The 8,429-nt window shown below is 47.8% G+C and overlaps 1 pseudogene across 1 annotated transcript; it reads right to left on the bottom strand.

Annotated features, from left to right (window-relative positions):
• Nucleotides 1-7,057: 7,057 nt before the first annotated feature.
• On the bottom strand, nt 7,058-7,891 carry LOC309962446 (eukaryotic translation initiation factor 3 subunit J-like; annotated as a pseudogene). Its single transcript has one exon. The product of its transcript is annotated as a eukaryotic translation initiation factor 3 subunit J-like (transcript).
• Between the last annotated feature and the right edge of the window lie 538 nt (nt 7,892-8,429).

The raw sequence follows: 8,429 nt of genomic DNA, 5'->3' as shown, positions 1-8,429 counted from the left end.
CTACACCTGGCACCACCCACAGCCAGCCCTGCAAGGAGAAGTAGCCAGCCCTGGCAGCCAGCCAACCCAGAGGGTGACAATTGATTCATCTCCATGCAGTTTCGACTTGACTTTGCCTGCTTACAAATGAGTTTGAACAGCCTTTCACATTTACGGTTCCCCAGCCTTTTAGCCTGTACATCACTGCCCTTCTCAGCACGGAAATACCATTCCTCGCCCGGTTATAACATCGTTCTCCTGGGAAAGCTGACTTCCGATCCAAGATGCAGTTGTGAGGAGCCAGCTGTGTTCCAAGCCCCTGTGCTCACGAAAGAACCAGATTCAAAGGGCAGAAAAGAAGGGTCGAGGCAGCAGTTTGTCCAGTGCCCTTCGGATGGATCCCCTGCCACCACTGGCCCTGACACTGAAGAAGACAGAAGCCGGAGGCAGGGCTGGCTGGGCTTATTCTCCACCTACAACCACCGTCCCTCCACCCTCTGCCCTGCCCTGTGCCCAGAGGCTGACCTCTAGAGACTGCGCAGCTGCTCCTTTGCTTTCTGGCTTCCAGAGAGTGGGGGTCTGTCCAGGGAGGGGCACCACCATGAGAGAATAAGGCAGGAGAACACAGCTGAAGGAATTTTCCCACCCCACCCTGTGTTGATTCCCTAGAGCTGCCACAACAAATGACCAGAGACTTGGATGGCTTAAAACAATGAAATGTATCTGTCACAGTTCTGGAGAATGGAAGTCTAAAATCTAGATGTCGGCAGGGCTGGCTCCCACTGGAGGCTCAAGGGAGAACGTGTTCCCTGTTTCTCTCCTAGATTCTGGTGGTTGTCAGCAATCCTTGGTGTCCCTCAGTTTGTAGACGCATCACTCCAATCTCTTCTTCCATCTTCACCTGGCATTATCTTCTCTTGGTCTGTGTCTCTGTCTCTGTCTTCTCTTCTTATAAGGACACCAGTCATATTGGATTAGGGCCCACCCTAATGACCTCATCTTAAATTGATTCCATCTGTAAAGACTCTATTTCCAATTAGGGTCACATTCATAGAATACTGGGGGTTAGTACCTCAACATATATTTCTGAGGGGACACAATTCGACCCATAACACGCCCCACCTGGCTATGGCTGGCTCCTTGTAGCCACTGCAGCTGTCCGGCAGCCTATCTTCCCCAAGTGCATCATTCGCTCCCCTACCCTCTTCAGGGCACAGTGCTGGTATCTGGGAGCCTCACCTTCTTTTGTTCTTACTTTGCCGCACCTCTGTCCATAGTCCCTTCACTAAACCCTCCTAGGTTGCTCTCTGAGTACCCACAGCCAAACTGTGAAGTCAAGAAGATCCAGAAAGGGCATCTCAAGAACCATCTGGGGAGTTTGCCCTGTGCTTTTAGAGTGTAACAGGTACAGAGACAAGTGCAACACCTTGGTCTGGAGAAGTGTATGAGATTTGGCTTGAGATGTCCCAGGAGCAAATTGCCTTCCACCAACAGCGGGACAGAGACATGTGCTGTATTTTAGCCCCCAGGCTTCATTATGGAAGCTGAGTGGGTCATATTGCAAAGACCAAGACTGTTTCTACCTTAGGACAAGGCAACCTCAGCCAGGTAAGAGCTTTCCTACCCCTTATCTTCCATTCAACTCAGGAGGAGCAACAGGCAATCTGCAGAAGAAGGTACAGGTGGTTAGAACAGCAATTTGGGGCAAAAGAGATGCTGACTGCCGCCCCAGTCCACAACTCCCCAACAAGGTTCCCATCCAGAAGTGAGCTCAATGCTGGAGAAGTTGAACCCGGAAGAAAGTTCTGAATTTTGGTTACTGCTCTGGAGTGAACACTGTAACTAGTAAGATGAGACTTCTGGTGTTGGAAAGTGAACAAGAGATGTTTTTTCCCTAAGAGTGTCAAGAAAAGTTATGGAACTTCACAGGGATTTTATCCAAGGTGCAAGAAAGTATGAGCCACAGAGCAGGTCTGATGGGACTGTAGTGGAAAAAATAAATACATATAAATACTTATCTTCTGCTAGCACCCTGTTGGGCTCTACTCATTCTGTGTGTTTGATAGAAGGGGCTAGAGCTGGAGATACGAATATAAATATACATCAAATGAAATCAGAAAAGAAGTGTAAATAAAATAGGAAGGTGAATCAAGGGACAGCATACATAAATATAGGATCATAGGGTCATACACTGGTAAAAACTGGACTGCAAATAGGGCTCTGAGTTTCCTGGCAGCCACAGCAAATCAATTACAAAATTGAAACTGTCCACGAAAAATAAAGCATCGTAGTTCTGCAGATGAAACAATGCCTTTCTTGGACTCGAGCTTTAAATGTTTCAGATGGCTCTTCAAACAAGGTCCACTGATTTAGTGGACAATATCCTCACCAACCAGCTACAATAAATACCATAGAGGGCTTCACCCATCAGTTTCTTACATCATCCGTCAAAGGAAGTTAAGGGCAGGGCAGAGAAAAGCATGTTAGTGGGAAGTTAACACAATTGGATACAAATAGGTAGCTCCCCTGATAGGTTTTTACTGTTTTGGTTGGAGCAGCCATTAGAACAGTGCTCACCTGACGAATTTCACAAAGCAGGAGGGGAGCAACAGGGCAGATGGCAGGGTCTGGGCAAGCGGGCAGGGTCACCATTTTTCATCATCCACCGTCCTTGGTGCCCAGGAAGGAAAATCCATCCATCACTCGTAGCCAATAACTGGCACAAAGAGCCTAACCTGCTCGGCTGGTGGAAACAATCTCAGGCTTTCCAGAGTACCCAGAAGACTTCGTATATAAGAAGTCTGTTTTCTTTCTTTTTTTGCGGTACGCGGGCCTCTTCCGCTGTGGAGCACAGGCTCCGGACGCGCAGGCTCAGCGGCCATGGCTCACGGGCCCAGCCGCTCCGCGGCATGTGGGATCTTCCCGGACTGGGGCACGAACCCGTGTCCCCTGCATCGGCAGGCGGACCCTCAACCACTGCACCACCAGCGAAGCCCCTGTTTTCTTTTTGAGACAAATGTTTATGTTTTTTTCTGGGCTTTGATTCACAGAACACAATTAAGAGCTCCTTCATGTTAATTCTGGCTGCAAATGGAAACTGAGGCTGAATGGTGTCAGCAAACAGAATGATATTCCACCAAGATTAAATACGTGTGTCCTCAAAGACGATGTTTCAAAAGCATCGAGTCATTCTAACAAGGAATTGATTTGGATATACGAGTATACTATTATTCAAATAACTTTCAAACATAACAGAGCTTAAAGAAAAATGCCATTTTCTACCTCAGCAGAGCATGTAATGGTTTGCCGCTGCAAGTAAAGTTTAATATGTACAAAGGCTCAGTGCCTCTTCCAGCAGGCCTCCCTCTCTGAGACCACACTGGGTTATCTGGACCTCCTTTCTCCCTCTGTCTGCCATGAAGTTTTAGGAATGAATGACAGAATAGGAGAAAGTATATCACCAGCTAGGCTGCTCCCAACTCCACTTAAACGAAAAGATCAGAAGTGGTTTCTAGGAGGAAATTCCCAAACCTCACGGGCATTGCCATGGTTAGGAACCAAGGGAGAGTTAGCCAGACTGCGGGAGGGGCAGCGAGGGGCACATAAGGTCATCCAGACTTAGAGCAACATGTGCCGAGGCCGAGAAGCTGCAGAGCCTTGAGGGCAGGGCGCTCTGGGGACTCCAAGAGTCTCCGTGTAAGTGGAGGGTCCTGGAACACCCAAAGGCCAGGAAATGAAGCTGGAGTGGTCGAGGGCACTCAGATCTCAGAGGGCCCTCCTTATGTCCCTGCAAAGAAGTTTGGGTTTTCTTTCTCTTGAACGTGACAGGAGACAGACCAGTGAAGGGTTTTGAGCAGAGGAGTTACACTGACCATCAGAAAGCCTGGCCGGCATGTCCCCACACAGAAGCCAGATGTCTAGAATACCATCTGTATCTCATACTTCAGCACATCACCATCTGTACCATCTGTATCTCACACTTCAGCACATCATTCATTTGGTCAATTTGTTGACATTTATCTCAGGTGTGTGAGTTTCACCCCAGGTAAACGGTCAGATCCCAGAGGCAGAAGCCAGGTGTTCTTCTGAGTCCCCAGAGGTCCCCGGCCTCACGGCTCATGCTCCCTCGGTGTGGAGATCTCCTATCTCCTTGCCCACAAGGCCTTGGGTCACCCTCGAGCCTTGTTCCAGCGTTAGAGTGGTCTGTTCCTTTCTCTGGCTCCACCAGGAAGCTGGACCTTTCTCAGGGAGCCAATGCCTTTGCTGTAATTATGAAAAGACATCCCTTGCTCCAGGGCACCTTCACGGGCTGCACACAGCCAGGACATGTGCTTGGGCCACAGGACCCAGGCACAGCCACATCCAGCAGCCCTGTTCCTCCAAGCCTGGCCAGCGTGCCTTATCTCCCTGCCCTCAGTAACTGGCACGGTGTCATCGCAAGCCACAGCCACACACAAATATTTGGTGAAAGACTGTTCAAAATCCTTCAAGCCGGTACACATTGTCTTAAAACAAAAACAAAAAAACTTGTGCTTTATTTGTGTTTCGGATGTGTGTGTTTACGTATACGTTTTTTTAAATATTTTCTTTCTTTTTTTTTTAAGTTAACCATTTTTTAAATTTATTTATGTATTTTTGCTGTGTTGGGTCTTCGTTGCTGCGTGCGGGCTTTCCCTAGTTGTGGAAAGCAGGGGCTTCTCTTCATTGCGGTGCACAGGCTTCTCATTGCGGTGGCTTCTCTTGTTGCAGAGCACGGGCTCTAGTTGTGTGGGCTTCAGTAGTTGTGGCATGTGCGCTCAGTAGTTGTGGCTCACAGGCTCTAGAACGCAGGCTCAGTAGTTGTGGCACACGGGCTTAGTTGCTCTGCGGCATGTGGGATCTTCCCGGGCCAGGGACCGAACCCGTGTCCCCTGCATTGACAGGTGGATTCTTAACCACTGCGCCACCAGGGAAGTCCCCATATATATATTTTAAAAGGTCTAGGGCAATACAGAGCTACTACGAGAGGTTATTCTGGGAAAGTGAGACCGGAAAGGAGTTTTATTTTATCTTGTGGTTGTTCTTTATAAGAAACCTATATAACTTTTATAATGCAATTTTTTAAATAAAGAAAAATCCTTCAAAGCTCAGATCAGGCCCCAACTCCCACTGGAAACCTCCCCAGACTCTCAGATCTGTGGTCTTGTCCTATTCCAAACATGCCTTGAGCATTGCAAAGACCTCCAGCCAAGTCCATCGTCATGTGTGGTCTGATGCTGCCCATTCACCTACACATGAACAGAAGAATGAAAGATTTTCCTGCTTAGCTCAGACCCACAGCCCCACAGCTGAGGGTCTTTAGTGTTAAGTGCCCCTAATTATGGAGAAAGCCCCAAGGTGCTTACTAAGAAACAAGCTAGAGGTCTTGTAAGCCTGACCCCACCACTGCACCCTCCTGTATATGCAGCCTGGAAAGCCAGAGGAGCTCATTGATGGGGGAGGGAGCCCTTGGAGGAAATGGCCTTGAAGAGGGAGGTGAGCGCTCCCGTCCAGCCGAGCCAGGTGAAGAGGGCTCTTGGGGCACCTCCCGGAAAGGTGGAGGGTGCTTTTGAAAGGGAGCCTGGCTGCCCCTCTCCAGCCAGATGTCGGCCCCAAGGCTGCCCCGGTGCAGACTGTGGCGAGACTGTTCTTGGGAGGCTTGGCTGTGGGTGGCCCAGACTTTGGGAGGGAGGGGCCACAGTCTCCTGAGGGTCACCTGGAGAGCTCTGAAGGTGGGAGGCTGAGCAGAGCAGCCCATGACAGCCCCATGAGGTGACAGAGCCACAGAGTCTGGAGGGACAAGGGTGCCCCTCCCATGGTCCTAGCCAGTGCCATGGGAGGAAGTGGGCTGGCATCACCCCAGGGATGGGCTGCCAGGGCAAGGGGCTCCCCCAGGAAGAGCCTGGGTTGGGGGGCAGACAGGAGCATCACAGGAGGTCAGGGACCTGGACCGTGGGGAGCCTCCTCCTGAGGGGCTTCAGGAAAGTCCACATATTCACCTGCAAGACAGCCAGCATGACCCTGCCTGTCCCTGGAGACCATCCACGCCCAGTCCCCGCGAGTGGAGAGGGGACCACAATGGCATGGCCCATTAAGCACAAAGGTTTTGGCCTTCGTCTTTATTTTATTTTATTTTATTTTTTTCCTCACAATAGTGACTTTATTAAATTAGTTGCTTTATAAAACATTGCAGATGTCATAATTGTTAACATAACAATTTACCAAACTGTAGTTAAATGGCGCAGTTTGCGGAACAAAACGAAGTTTTATAAAGGAAATGCCAAAACCCCGTTAAAGCTGATCCCCTGCAGCCTCAGAGAACAAAGGAGATTTGTTTCTCAGACACTTAAATCAGACAAATAAAATAGGTAGTAAGGAGTTTCCCTCCCCCATCTGAAGCACTCCCTCAGTAGAATAGTCTGATAGATAGAAACTGGACAGTCTATGCACTCAAGAGATTCCACAACTTGGTAATGCAATAATGGAGAGGTTTACCTTCTTCAGCTTCCAAGTTGGAGGGTTTTGGTCATTTAATTTTTAAGTATCAAACTAGCGCTTTTCAGCCGCCATCTTCACTCTGAGATAAGCAGTCTTCTTCACAATGTATTTTTAATATCCTCACGCTCAATTTTAAGACAAAGCAACTTTAATACTAGGTGCATACCACATGCCCTTACAGCAGACTGCTTTTCTTGACAAGTTATGAAGTAGTTCAAGGAGGTATGGTTAAGGCTGTATTACTGAATGGTGCTGGTAAATACTACACAATTTTTTGTCGTGTTGCAACCTTTGTTTCCAATTTAGTGACTGCTGCTATGGAATCAGATAGCAGCAACAACAACATTATTAGGTCTGGTTTTTTAAACTATGATTTAGTAGCAATGGAGGTTCCCAATTTTAACCCCTTGGCAGCAAGATCCAAGTTCCCTCATTTGCACATTAGCACCTAAGTGTCAAGGGGTTAATAACCAGCACAAAAGATGCTGAACTTCTGATTGTAGCATTTGGCAGAACTGAAAGGAAAGGAAGTTGTGCTACATGTTGAAGGGATTGTGGGCAACAGAAAGAAGACACCAGGAGAAGATAAAAGGTCACGTGAAGTCTTCAAAATCTTGAACATATCCTCCATCATAACCACCATGATCTGCCAGATGGTCTTTCATGGTAGCCTTTAATCCCTCTCCGGGAACCACACCTTTCTTCTTCTTTTTGGCTTTGCTTTGCTTTTCTTGCTTCTGTTTTTCACTGCAAAGTACAGTCAATGAACTGGTAATCTTTTTCAAGTCATCAATTTCCAATGAAATACACACATCTCGAACTAAGGCTTCCAAAAAACTGGCATAGTATAGTGATTTTTCATATTGTGTAATTTTATCTTTTAGTAACTTTCCAAACTCTGTGAAGTCATCCCTTGAAGATGGGTTCATAGCATCTATTCCATAAACTGTAGTATTAACACCAAATGTTTCTTTCGCTAATTCGAGGTCTGACTCTTCCTGTAATTTCTTTAGCCGCAGTTTATCTGTCTGGTGTTAACACTTTAGGTTCTTCAGGTTCTTCTAACCTCTTTTTAATTTCTTCTTGCCTTTTCTTCTGCTGCCGTTCTTTCTCTTTTATCTTCTCTGCTGTTTTTTTATTTTCTGAAATTTTTACTTCTGGTTTTACTTCTGCTGCTTCTTTTTTTTTCATCATCATCATCATCATCCCAGTTATCCTTGACGTCCTCGTCCTCGTCCTCGCCTTCCCAGCGGTCCCCGCCGGTGGTGCCGCCACCCCCCACCTTCTGCACCCAGTCTTCCACAGAGAACGTGTCCGCGTCCCAGGAGTCGGAGTCCCCCGCCGCTGCCGCTGCCATCTCTAGCCGGGTGTAAGCGCGTCTGGCCCTTGTCTTTAAGACCCCCTCCTCCTGCCCACCCCAGAAGAGCTGAAGATGAAGACAGAATAAAAGAAGACCTCAGTCACAGGCCACAGCTGAGCTGGGGAGGAGAGGCTTTGGATGGGAGAGAAGCTGAAGTGGGGATTTAACCAGAAGGACTTGCTGCTGCGTGAATGTGAGTCTTGATTGTCAGGATGACTATTTCTATAGTTAAAGGGACCATAAAATCGCGGGGTCTGCAGGAACTCTTGTCAAGAGGTGGGGAAGGGAAATACAATAGAGCAGGTTTAAAGGCTGTGGTTAGAAAAAAATAAATTTTTGTTTCGTACCCCAGAGAGTTTGCCTGAGATTTCAGTTACAGGTACGTATGTGTACCCCCAACAAGACACGATCTCTTGGTAGGAAAGGATTTGTAGCCTGTGTCTCTGGCATCACCTTGTCCAGGATGGGGAGACCATGAAACGCCTAAGAAAACTGTGTTGATCAGGGTCTGGTGATTGGATCTGGCAAAACTCACAACCCAGATAACCTCCCTCTGTTTGGATACCCTGACCTC

This window comes from Leucopleurus acutus, assembly GCF_964270905.1.
Source record: "Leucopleurus acutus genome assembly, chromosome: 5".
NCBI lineage: Eukaryota > Metazoa > Chordata > Mammalia > Artiodactyla > Delphinidae > Leucopleurus > Leucopleurus acutus.
The sequence above is the reverse complement of the archived record's forward strand: the minus strand, read 5'-3'. Positions and strand labels throughout refer to the sequence as shown.